Genomic DNA, 12,448 nt, shown 5'->3' with positions numbered 1-12,448 from the left:
GCCACTTAGAGCATTCCAGGAAGAAGAGGCTATGTATCATGGCAAGAGGAGAGCCCAAAGCCAGCATAAGGGATCCTAAATTTGTATAGGGTATAGGAACATGTGCCAACTGAGAGCCCAATCAGTAGCTACCCAGTATTAGGCATAGATTCTGGGTGGACTAAAGAAGGGACCTGAAATTAAAGGTAGAATTCCAAGGTGAGAAGCAGTCATGGGTCTTAGACTATGTACTGAGCAGGGAATAAGTTTAAAAGCAAGCACAAATTGTGTTGTTTTCAATACAGGGGTCTCAGCTTCAGCTTCTAGCTTAATATGAAGCCTGAAGGAGTAACCAGGGCAAGACTAAAGATAAAAGAAAAGACCATAGTTCCATAATTCTGAACCAGCAGAGCTTTCCTGATGGCTTATAGTAGCTGAATATAGCTATAGTCTCAGGTGAGCCCACAGGCCTTTGGCTGAAACCCAAACCCAGATGAGAAACTTTTAGAACTAAGAGCAGGGGGAGATAATCAGATCTTTCACTAAATCAGACCACTTCAGAAGCACTGACAGCTTGTAGATCTCCAGCCTGAACTGGCCCAGAGATTCTAGAATTACACTCAATAACCCAAGAAAGCACCTACAGACTTATGTCAGGTTTTTCACCCAGAAGAATACTGAGTCCCACTCTAACATAAAGTACAAAGTCAGAAAGTCATCTGGAATATGTACAAACAAAAGAAGAATCACACTAATAAAAAGTTGTTATAGTGACAGTGATGCTTCAAGACACAAACTCTCAAAGAAAAATAGCTCAGAAACAAATCACCTTAACACAAGAGGTACAAAACCTGCCCAACTAACAAATTCCCTGAAAATTAGAATGGGCTATTTAGAAGCTAGTTGCTCTATAAGAAAAAAAGAAATAGTAAAACAAAGTTATAAGACTTATAAGTAGAAGAAAGTATAAGATATCTCATAGTAAAATGAATGACTTTGAAAACAGTAAGGGAAGAGATCATTTAAGATCATTGGCTACCTGAAAATCATGATGAAAAAGAAAAAAAAGCTGAGACATCATATTTCAAGAGAATATAAAAGAAAACTAGTTAGATCTCTTAGAACTAACAGGCAAAATAGAAATGGAAAAAATCTACTGAACTCTTCCTGAAAGAATCATAAAATGAAAACCCCAGGAATATCATAACCAAAATCCAGAGATCCCAGGTCAAAGAAAAATCATGCAAACAGATAGAAAGAAGGATTTCAAGTACCAAGAAGTCCAAATCAGTATCACATGTGGTTCAGCAGCAACCCTGAATGGAATAAAGAGCTTGGAAAAATGATATTTCAGAAGGCAAAAAACCAAAAATCTAGGTTTACAATGAAGAATAACTATCCCAGACAAATTGAATATAAACCTAGAGGAGGGAAATGGGCTTGTAACCGAAATAGATGACTTCCAAGAATTCCTGACAAAAAGATGAGTTCAGTAGACACTTTGAAGGGCAAACACAGGGGTTAAGGTAAACATGAATGAACAATCAAGGGACTAATGGGGATAAACTGCTTAAATTTTAATGTAAGCAGTTGATACATATGACTCCTTTGAACCCTATCATCATAAAAAAAAAATGAGATAAGATTTTTAAATCTCTTTATAAATGCTTAAGTCCTATATTAATGCTAGCTATCATTAGCAGTTGCGGCAGCTTCACCAGAGGTCAGAGGGAAACTAATTAGACAGAAGGCCTGTGAGAGTTCTGTTCTTGATTATCTGAAAAGAAAAATAATGGAAAGGGAGGGGGAGAGTAATACACTAAGAAGGATAAGGGAGAGGAAGGTTAGAGAAAATTCTCTCACATAATTGGGGTGTATAAATAGAAGTGTGTGAAAATAAGGAGGAAGAAGTTGGGGGAGTGGTTGACACTTGAACCTCATTCTCATCTTGAGCTGGTCAAAGGATGGAAGAATACACAAAACACACATTTGGGTACAGAAATAAATTTCATTCATCAGGAAGCAAGGAAGGAAGAGGGAGAAGGGATGAGATGGAATTAAAGGGAGGCTAGAATAAAGTAGGGATTAATCCTAACTAGATAAAACTCTAAATACGGATGTACAAAAACATTTATAGCTTTTTTTGTGGTGGCAAAGAATTGGAAACTCAGGGAGTGTCCCATCAATGGAAGTATGGCAGAACCAGTTCTGGTATATCACTGTGATGAAAAACTATTGTGCTGTAAGAAGTGATAAACAGGATGGTATCAGCAAAAACTGGGCAGACTTGTATGAACAGATGTATAGAGAAATGAGCAAAATGAGGGGAAAATTTATATTATGATAACAATATTACAAAGAAGATCAATTTTGAAAAAATCAGGAATTCCAATCAGTTTAATCACTCTAGTGGACTAATGATGAAACATGTTGCCCACCTCCTGATAGAGAAAGATTCAGAGTGCAGAATGAAAGATACCTTTTCTTTTTTGTTAACATGGCCAGTGTGGAAATATGTTTTGTTTAACTAAACTTGTTTATAACAAGTGTTTTGTTTTTCTTTCTTAATTGGGGAGGGAAGCTGGGCATGGCAGGAGATAAAGCAGATTTTTTTGCTGATTAAAAATGTAATTGAATTTTTTAAAAAGTGAGTTCTGCAATGTGGGAGGAAGCTAAAGCACATTTGAGGCCTAGTCCTAGAGGATCTTCCATCAAAAGGAAGGAGTCAGAAATTGAGCAATAAGATAATATAAAGGGATATAACCAAAATTGCCAAAGATCTCAGGAGGAAGAAGACTTAGCTAAAACTATAAAGCATACACAGATAAATAAACATGAAAGACATGAAAATATAAGGGAAGATGCTCAACAAGATTGCTAAACAAGTCCTAACATCTCTAAATAAATATGACAAGGCAAAGGAAAATGAATGAGAAATATGTAGATTCCCAAGAGAGCATAGAACCACAGAAGGATATTCCTGAAAGGTTCAAGAGAGGAAAAAAAAATGTGAAAGCAGAATTTAACACCTGCAAAGCAGAAATAGTTGACAGATAGAAGAACATGTATGGACAGTGGAATCTCTCTAAATAAATGAAAGAGAAAACAACTGTCTAGGTATAGAAATTTTAGGAAATGGAGGAAATTCTAGAAAAAAGCAAGGACAATCAGGAAAACTTTAAAAGCTACAGGTTGAACTTATTATGTACTTGAAAAGTAAACCATACATAATAGAGATCTGATGTTTCATGTATCTTTTCTGTTCTGTTTGTAGAAATACCTATTTTCTTTGGTGTTTGTTAAATTCAGAACTTTGAAAAAAGAAAAAAATATGCCATAGGATTTGGTGATTGGTGATCTTTGAGAGAGCAGCTTCAGTAAACTGGTGAAGACAGAAGCAGTTGAGAGAGTAGGCAGTGAAGAAGTTGAGGCATCAAGTACAGACATTTAATAGTGAAGGGCAGAACTACAATATTAATTACCAACTGGTACTGATCCTTCATTTCCCTACTCAGAATGTTATCTCATTGTGACTCTCACCACAATCCTGTGTCAATTATTTCTTTATGGAAGAAAAAATTAAGTGGTTAAGTGGCTTGTCTAGAGTAATCCAACTAATAAATGTCTGAGATGGGATTTGAACACAGTTCTTCTTGATTCCAAGTTTGTCCATTCCAGTATGCCACACTGACTCTAATTGCTGAGCCATACCCTAACAGACATAAACTTTCAATTGGTAGCAAAATGTGTATATCTGAATGCAGGGGTATTTATTTCAACTCCACAGGGAGAGCTTTATGGCCCTCATAATTTCATCAACGCTCCATTACCACCCTCCAAAATCTTACTAAATTGCCACAGTGCCTGAAATTTTTGCATTAGAGTTCATTCATTTCTTTGGGTCAAGGTCCTCAAGAGACCAGTTGAAATGCAATTAAATATCCCTGAAAAAGGTAACTCATTAAGCCATAATTAACACCTCAGTGCAGATTAATTCATCCTTTGATGGCTAGTTTGTTAATTGGATTTGAATGGAACAGATCTGAACTTAATTAGATAAAACTGAATTGAGTTGAATTGAATTCAATGAAATAGAATAGAATAAAATCAGAGCCTATGGAAATGGGTCACAGAACAGAAAAGTTTTGAGAAGGAGAAGATGGGTGAACTGAACCTGGGGCATTGTCCGGACAGGACAGATCTGATTGGGCAACAACAAAGTGAGGTGGTCTGGGAAGCCAGAAAAGGCAGCAAAAGGACTCTGGATGCCTGAAGGATGGCATATCAAAAAGAAAGAGACACTCCAAGGATGGAGGAGTAATCTTCCAAAATGGGTCAGTGCCTACCCAATTCCCCACCCCCACCACATGAATACCCACAGTTCAACTTTTTCTGCATTTTGTTTACGTAGGGCTAACTTGATATTCTCTACTGGAAAAAAAACCAAGTAAGTTAGATTTCAGATCTTCTTTGCACAGTCATTTAGTCAACAAGCATTAAGTACCTACTAGGTGCCACACATTATATGACTACAGAAACAAAACATGGGGGCCAAAAAGTCCCTGTTCTTAAGGAGCTCGTAGCCTAATGGGGAAAACAACTATTTACAAGCAACTATATACAAATAAGATATATACAGGTTAAATTGGAGATAATCTCAGGGAGAAGACATAGATTCCCTTTACGAGTGGATTGTTTTTTGGAAATACATGAAATGTCAGCCTGTCGTAATTTTATTCAACATCATTCACTACTAATAAAACTAATAAATAAAAGGGTTCCTGGAAATCTGATAAGAAGCAATTTTACAAACACTGTGAGCCAAGAAAAACAGAAGCTTAGGGAAAAATTTTTATCACACAGTTCCCAAAATAAAAAGTACAAATAAAGCTCCATAATCTGTGTGTGAAAGAATTGTCCTAAAATTTCTCAGATATAACAAATCCCTGTACACTGAAGAGCTTTGCAAATGTAGCACCCTTTCTTGGCGTCTACCCTTTCCCCACCAACCAGCCCTCATAGGTTGCATTATGAGTCCGCAGGGCTGGTAACTCCTACAAAATTCAAGATAGTCTGTGTATCCAAACTCCTAAAGTTATGGCTCATGAGCTTTAACTGTAATAGCAAGCTCATACATGCAATTAGCTCAAAACAAAGGCATTTTATAATGGAATACTAAGAAGTAACAAAATGTTTCTCTCATAACCCTGGGACATACTATCCCAGAAATACGTAGAGCATCAGAGGCAGGAGTGAGTGTATACTGAAGAACACACTTATGGATGTATGTGGCAAAGGTGACTCTAGCACTGACAGCACTTTACTCTTCACCTGGTCTCCTAATGCTACTCTCCTGAGCACAATGTTTCTGTTATTCAGGTCTTTCAGCGGACCTCCCTGGGCCTGCTCCCTTCCATTGTCTGACTCTACTTTGAGGGCTATTTCTTCCTTGAATCCATAGCTAACTCTCTCCTCTTTTTAAATATGTCTCCTCCTTTAACTCTTTTTCTCTCCTCCCTGCTGGGTACCACATCTCCTGTTAGGTAAGTGGCTCAGATATAAGATCCATGACCAATGGAGGGGTGGAGAGGAAGGGAGATGCCTTCCCCCTATTACCTTCTGCTAATGGCAAAGTGTGATCCTCTTTTAAGAACTGAATTCTAGCAGGAGATCATTGAACACATTAATAGCAATATTATAAAGATGAACAACTGTGGAAAACTTAGCTACTCTGATCAAGGCAATGATATAGGAGGCAGAGTCAAGATGGCGGAGTAGAAGCAGGACTTCCCCATGGCTCTGGCTTCCATCTTCCCTGATCCATGTAAAAAGGGGACTCTAAAAAAACTTTGGAGCTGCAGGACCCATAAAATGACACAGAGAAGCTAACTTCCCTCTGAGGACAGCCCAGCAGGCCAGCAGGAATTGGCCAGCATGGCGCTCTCAGAGCCGAGCACAGACCGGTGTTCTGGGGGTTTTAGCACCAACACACTGCTCTGACTAGCCACCAACCTGACCAGCCACCAACCCGAGGGACTCCAGATCAGCAGCAGCTGTGGCCATTTCCAGATTTATCAACACATAGATGTGAAGAACAAAGTGACAGGTCAGTACAGTCTGGACTTTGGGACCCAGTAAGTGGGAGTGTATGGCTTTTGCCCCCGGGGCAAGAAGCTGCTGAGACACTGGGCCACATGGCAGCTTCAGCTCCTGGCCTGCAGAGTGTAGGGGGACCAAGCACCAATCTGAGGGGTAATTGCTCTTGCTTTAACCTGCTTGGATTTGGATTGCAGTGTAGGGTGGGGTGTGTGTCCAGCTTGCAAGAGCGTGTGGAGGCCTCAGGTGGCAGAGTCGTACTGTGGCAAAAAGCCCAGGGGTCAAGTGACTGAGGGGCAACATGACCAGATAAAGGAAACAAAGCAGACAGAAGATTCCAACATTACACTCCTATTTTGGGGACAAAAAGGAGTAAAGCATGAAACAGGAGGAAGACAGTGAAGTCACAACTCCTGCACCAAAACCTTCAAAGGAAAATACGAGCTGGTTACAGGCCATAGAGGACCTCAAGAAGCAGATAAGGGAAGTGGAGGAAAAATTGGGAAGAGAAATGAGAACAATGCAAGAAAATTATGAAATGAGAGTCAACAGCTTGACTGAGGAAAATCATACCCTAAAAAACAGACTAACTCAAAAGGCAAAAGAGGCTCAAAAAGGCAATAAGGAAAGAATGCCTTAAAAAGCTGAATTTGCCAGATGGAAAAAGAATCTCAAAACCTCAATGAGGAGAATCATTGCTTCAGAATTAGATTGGAACAAATGGAAGCTAATGACTTGATGAGAAACCAAGATGCTGTTAAACAGATCCAAACAAATGAAAGAATAGAAGGCAATGTGAAATATCTCATGGGAAAAACCACTGACCTGGAAAATAGATCCAGGAGAGATCATTTAAAAATTATTGGACTACCTGGAAGCCATGATCAAAGTAAGAACCTAGAAATCATCCTCCAGGAAGTTCTCAAAGAAAACTGCCTTGATGTTTTAGAACCAGAGGGCAAAATAGAGGTTGAAAGAATACACCGATCACCTCCTGAAAAAAATCCCCAAAAGAAAACTCCTAGGAATATTATAACCAGCTTCCGGAATTCCTAGGTCAAGGACAGAATATTACAAGCAGCCAGGAAGAAACAATTTGAATATTGTGGAAACAGAATCAGGATAACCCAGGATCTGGCAGCTTCTACACTGAGGGATCGAAGGGCTTGGAATATGATATTCCGGAGGTCAAAGGAGCTGGGATTAAAACCAAGAATCACCTACTCAGCAAAACTGAATATCATGTTTCAGGGGAAAATATGGTCATTCAGTGGAATAAAGGACTTTCAACCATTCTTGCTGAAAAAAACAGAATTGAATAGAAAATTTGACATTCAGATACAAGAAGCAAGAGAAGCAAGAGAAGGTAAAGAGGGAAAAGAAATCATAAGGAACTTATCAAAGTTGAACTATTAACATTCCTACATGGAAAAACAATAATTGTGACTTATGAAACTTTTCTCAGTATGAAAATAGTTGAAGGGAATAGAAATGTATATATGTCTATATATGAGGGTATATGGGCATATGAATACATATGTGAATGTGTGTATATATGTTTACAAGTATACATAGATAAAAGGCACAGGACCAATTTAACAGGAAGGGGTGATACTTAAAAGGCGAAATTAAGAGGTGAGGGAGGAATATAATGAGAGGAGATGGGGAGAGACAGAATGGGGTAAACTATCTCATATAGAAGAGACAAGGGAAAATGGTTACAATGGAGGGGAAGAATAAGAAGGCAAAAGGGAATGGGTCAACCTAATTCCCATTGAATTTGGCTTGAGGAGGGAATGAAATACACACTAAATAGGGTATCTCACCTATAGGAGAGTAAGGGGGAAGGGGATGAGAGGGGGTTTGATGGAAAGGAGGGCAGGCTGGGGGGGGAGGGAAGTTGGAAGAGCCCACTTTTGAAAAGGGACGGGATCAAAGTAGAGAATAGAACAAGTGGGAGGTGGGGTAGGAGGGAGGGAAATATAGTCAGTCTTTTACAATACATCTACTATGCTATTGTTTTGCAGTAGCCACACATGTACAACCTATACTGAACTGCATCTTCCCAGTAAGGGTGGGTGACAAGGGAGGAACGGAATGAATCTGGAATTCAAAGTTTTAAAATAAAATACTTATATATATATATATACACACATACACACTATTGTTAATACTATTTTACGTGTAATTGGGAAATAAGATATACAGGCACTGGAGCATAGAGATCCACCATGCCCTACTGGAAAAGTCGAAAGGGATATGGGAGAAAATGTGGGAGAGAGCAGATTGGAGGAGGGGATATCCTGTGGGACTGCTATTTTGAGGTGGTGGGTAGGGGAAAAATAGGGAGAAAATTTGTAACTCAAAATCTGGAGGAAACGAATGATGTAAATCAGAAGTTAATAAAGCATTTGGAAAATGAAAAAAAAAGACAATGATATAATACAATTCTGAAAGACTTATGACAAAAAATGATATCTACCTTCAGAGAGAGAACTGATAAACTCTGCAAATTGAAGTATAATTTTTTCACTTTCTTTTTCTGTTTCTTTCTTTCCTTTTACAATATAGCTAATATGGAAAAGTTTTGTGTGATTTCACATGTATAATTGATATCATATTCTGGCCTTCTCAATGGGGGGAGAGGCAGGAGAAAAGGAGAGAAATTGGAAATAAAAAAATTTTTTTAATGAGTGTCTAAAATGAATGAATGGATGAATAAAGGATTGGGTTCTTCCTCCATAATTGCCTTTCACTAATTTAGAACAGGTCAATTTTCCTCAAAAACTGTAAAGCTGGGAAATTTTTAGTGACTCCTAAATATCTGAGGGAATTTCAAATCAATTATAAGAAGTCTACAAGTGAAATAAAAACCACATGGCAAAGCAGAGGGACAGAGAGACAGACCGAGAGAGAAAGAGATAGAGAGGCAGAGACAGAAAGAGGGAGGAATAGAGGGAGAGTTCAAATAAAAAAAAAGCACGGAAAAAAAATCATAAAAATATGGAGCCAGAAGAGACCTTCAATATCACCTAGTTAAATTCCACCCCAACCCCAGTCTTCCACATTAGATGAATCCTTTTTTCTGATATTCCAGATAAACAGTTGTCCAACCTCTGCTTAAGTTCCTCTAATCATAGGAATCCCATTACCTCATAAAGCTGCTTATTCCATTTTCAAGGAAATCTAGTAAAGAAAAAAATAACCACTTCCATTATGTCATATCATATTTTACAAAGTGCTATTCTCCTCTGTGAGGTGAAGTGGTACAAGTCCCATGCCCCTTCCACCCCCACCCCCAAACATGTGATTTCATTAGAGTAGAAACCTTCTGATAAGGAAAGTACCTCTACCAATAAAAATGAGAAAGTAAACTGCAATTTATAGTCTTCAAGATTTCCTTTAGGGGTACTGGAATATTAATTGACTTGTGCAAGGTTACACAGACAATATGTTTCAAAGGCAGGATTGAATCTTGAATACTGATCTTTCTAACTTGAAGTAAGAATATTGCTAACATCACCTTATAGTGAGGAATCAACGTACAGAAAGATTAAAGTGATTTGCTTAAGGTCAAAGGGTTAGTAAGTAGTGAGGCCAGAACTTGAACCTGTCTTCTGACTCAAAGTCCTGTAATCCTTCTACTATATCACACTGCCTGGTCCTTCCTTATATTGAACTGAAGTTTGTGCCTCATTTTTTTTTTTTGCTTTTTTGAAGGGCAATTGGGGTTAAGTGATGTGTCTCATTTCTTCCACTCTTCCACACTAGAACACTGGTTCTAGTTCTCCCCTCAAAAGTTTTATAGAATCTACTTCCAACCTTTCAAATATTTGAAAACAGTTATCATATGTCTCTTAAATCTTATCTTCCCCAAGTGAAATATTCTGTCTTCAATCATTCCTTTTATGAGATTGTTTCTTGTTATATAAACATGATGGTACCATTCTCCTTTCTGTGATCATTTGTCAATGTTCCTCTTAAAATATACTTTCCAAAATTAAACATATTATTTTTGATAGAGTCTGACTAGCATAGGTACAAAGGGATTATTATCTCCATTTTCCAAAAAGCACAATTGTAATAATGAAGTCCAAGATCACATTCTCTTTTTTTGGCAACTAGATCATACTGCTGAATCATATTGAACTCGTGGTCAGGACCAAACAGGGCTTGATCACACCAACTGAGAATGCAAGAGAAGAAAAAGTCTGACTCTGGAAGGAATTAAGGTAAGGTTAGAGATAAGAGTACACAAGTCTTAGTCACAAGGACTACTAGAGTATATAGAGGAAATGAAACAAGAAAAAATTTAAATTAAATTGTAAGTGAAATAAGAGTAAAAGAGGAAAGATTTAGGAGAAAAAATAAGTTACTTCTCTCCCTCATCCATTGAGAAAGAAAGCAATATGATATCAATTATACATTTGAAGTCATGCAAAACCTATTTCCATATTACCCATGTTGAAAAAAAGAACACAAAAAAGCAAGAAAAATAAAGAAAGTTTTAAAAAGTATGCTTCAATATGTACTCAGAGTTTATCAGTTCTCTCTTTGGAGGTAGATAGTATCTTTCATCATGGGTCCTATGGAATTGTCTTGGATCATTGTATTGAACAAAGTAGGCTAAAGTTCCAAATTCTTCTCCTAAGTGATTGGGCCAGTTTACAACTTCACTGACAATGTATTAGTGTCCCAATTTTTCCATATCCCCTCCAGCATTTGTCATTTTCCTTTTCAGTCATGTTTGCCAATATGAAAGGTATGAGACGGTATCTCAGAGTTATTTCAGTTTGCATTTCTCTGATAAGTAGTAATTTAGAATTTTTATAGGACTATCGATAGTTTTGATTTCTTCTGAAAATTTCCTATTCATATCCTTTAACCGGTTATCAATTAGAGCTTTATTTTTACAAATTTGACTCAATTCCCTATATATTTGAGAAATAAGTTCTTTATCAGAAACACCTGCTATAAATTTTTTTCACCAATTTCCTAATTTTGGCTGAATTGGTTTTGTTTATGCAAAACCTTTTTAATTTAATGTAATCAAAAGTATCCCTTTTATTTTCCATGATATTCTCTATCTCTTGTTTGATCATAAACTCTTTCCTTATCCATAGATCTGACAGGTAAATATTTTCATGCTCTCCTCATTTATTTATGATAGCACCCTTTATGTCTAAATCATGTACCCATTTTGAACTTATTTTGTTGGAAAATGGTGTGAGATGTTGGTCTATGCCTAGTTTTACCAAACTCCTTTCTAGTTTTCACAGCAATTTTTGTCAAATGGTGATTTCTTGCACCAAAAGCTTGGATATTTGCATTTATAAAACACTAGATTACTATGATCATTGACTACTGTGTATTATGTACCAAATCCAAACTTCTCTATTACTATTGAGGGTACCATTATCCTTCAGTTACCTAGGCTAGCAACCTTGGTGTCAACCTTTACTTCTCACTCTCTCTCTCTCTCTCACCCCCCCATATCGAATCTGTTGCTAAGGCTTATTGATGTTGGATGTTTCGTGGAGTATCATAAAAGCCTGCTGCTTGCTCTCCCTGACAGAAGTCTCTTCACACTCTAATGCATCCTTCCATCCATCCATCCATCAAATTGATCTTCCTAAAATGCAGGTCTGACCATGTTACCACCCTATTCAATAAACCATGGTGGTTCCCTATCATTTGCAGGATCAAATATAAAAATCCTCCTGTAATGGCAAGCAAAAAAGTACTTAGCATCTTGTTTCAGTTACTTAAGTATTTAGCACCTTGTTTGAGCCCCTTGTGATTAGAAGGTGGGAGGAACTTGCTGATGTAACAGGAAGGGTGGGACAGGAAAGAGAGCCACCATATATAAGGAAGAGCACAAGCTGGGACTGAGGAGAACTGAAAAGGGAACACATGGTGGCCAGCACTCTGTCTGTTTGTCAGTGTTGATTTGTGTTTTGTGATACTTTGTACAGAAGCCCTGGGACCTTACTGGAAGCCATGAAAGAGGATTTTCTTGTTGTTGTCTGTTTACAGAAGTCCTGGCCCTTTGACACAGCAGTACCACTTCTAGGGTTGAATCCCGAAGAGATCATAGAAGTGGTAGGAAGACCCGTATGAACAAAAATATTTATAGTAGCTCTTTTTGTGGTGGCAAAGAATTGGAAATTAAGGGGATGCCCATCAATTGGGGAATGGCTTAGCAAGTTGTGGTATATGAATGTAATGGAATACTATTGTGCTATAAGAAACGAGGAGCAGATGGACTTCATATTTGCCTGGAGAGGCTTATACAAACTGATGCTGAGTGAGAAGAGCAGAACCAGGAGAAATTTGTACAGAATTACAGACACAATGTATGTATGATGACCAA

The sequence above is a fragment of the Petaurus breviceps genome, unplaced genomic scaffold (assembly GCF_028583685.1).
Source record: "Petaurus breviceps papuanus isolate PSGF00001 unplaced genomic scaffold, PetGlider_PUasm1.0 184, whole genome shotgun sequence".
In the NCBI taxonomy this organism is placed as follows: domain Eukaryota; kingdom Metazoa; phylum Chordata; class Mammalia; order Diprotodontia; family Petauridae; genus Petaurus; species Petaurus breviceps.
This window is presented reverse-complemented; position numbering follows the sequence as displayed.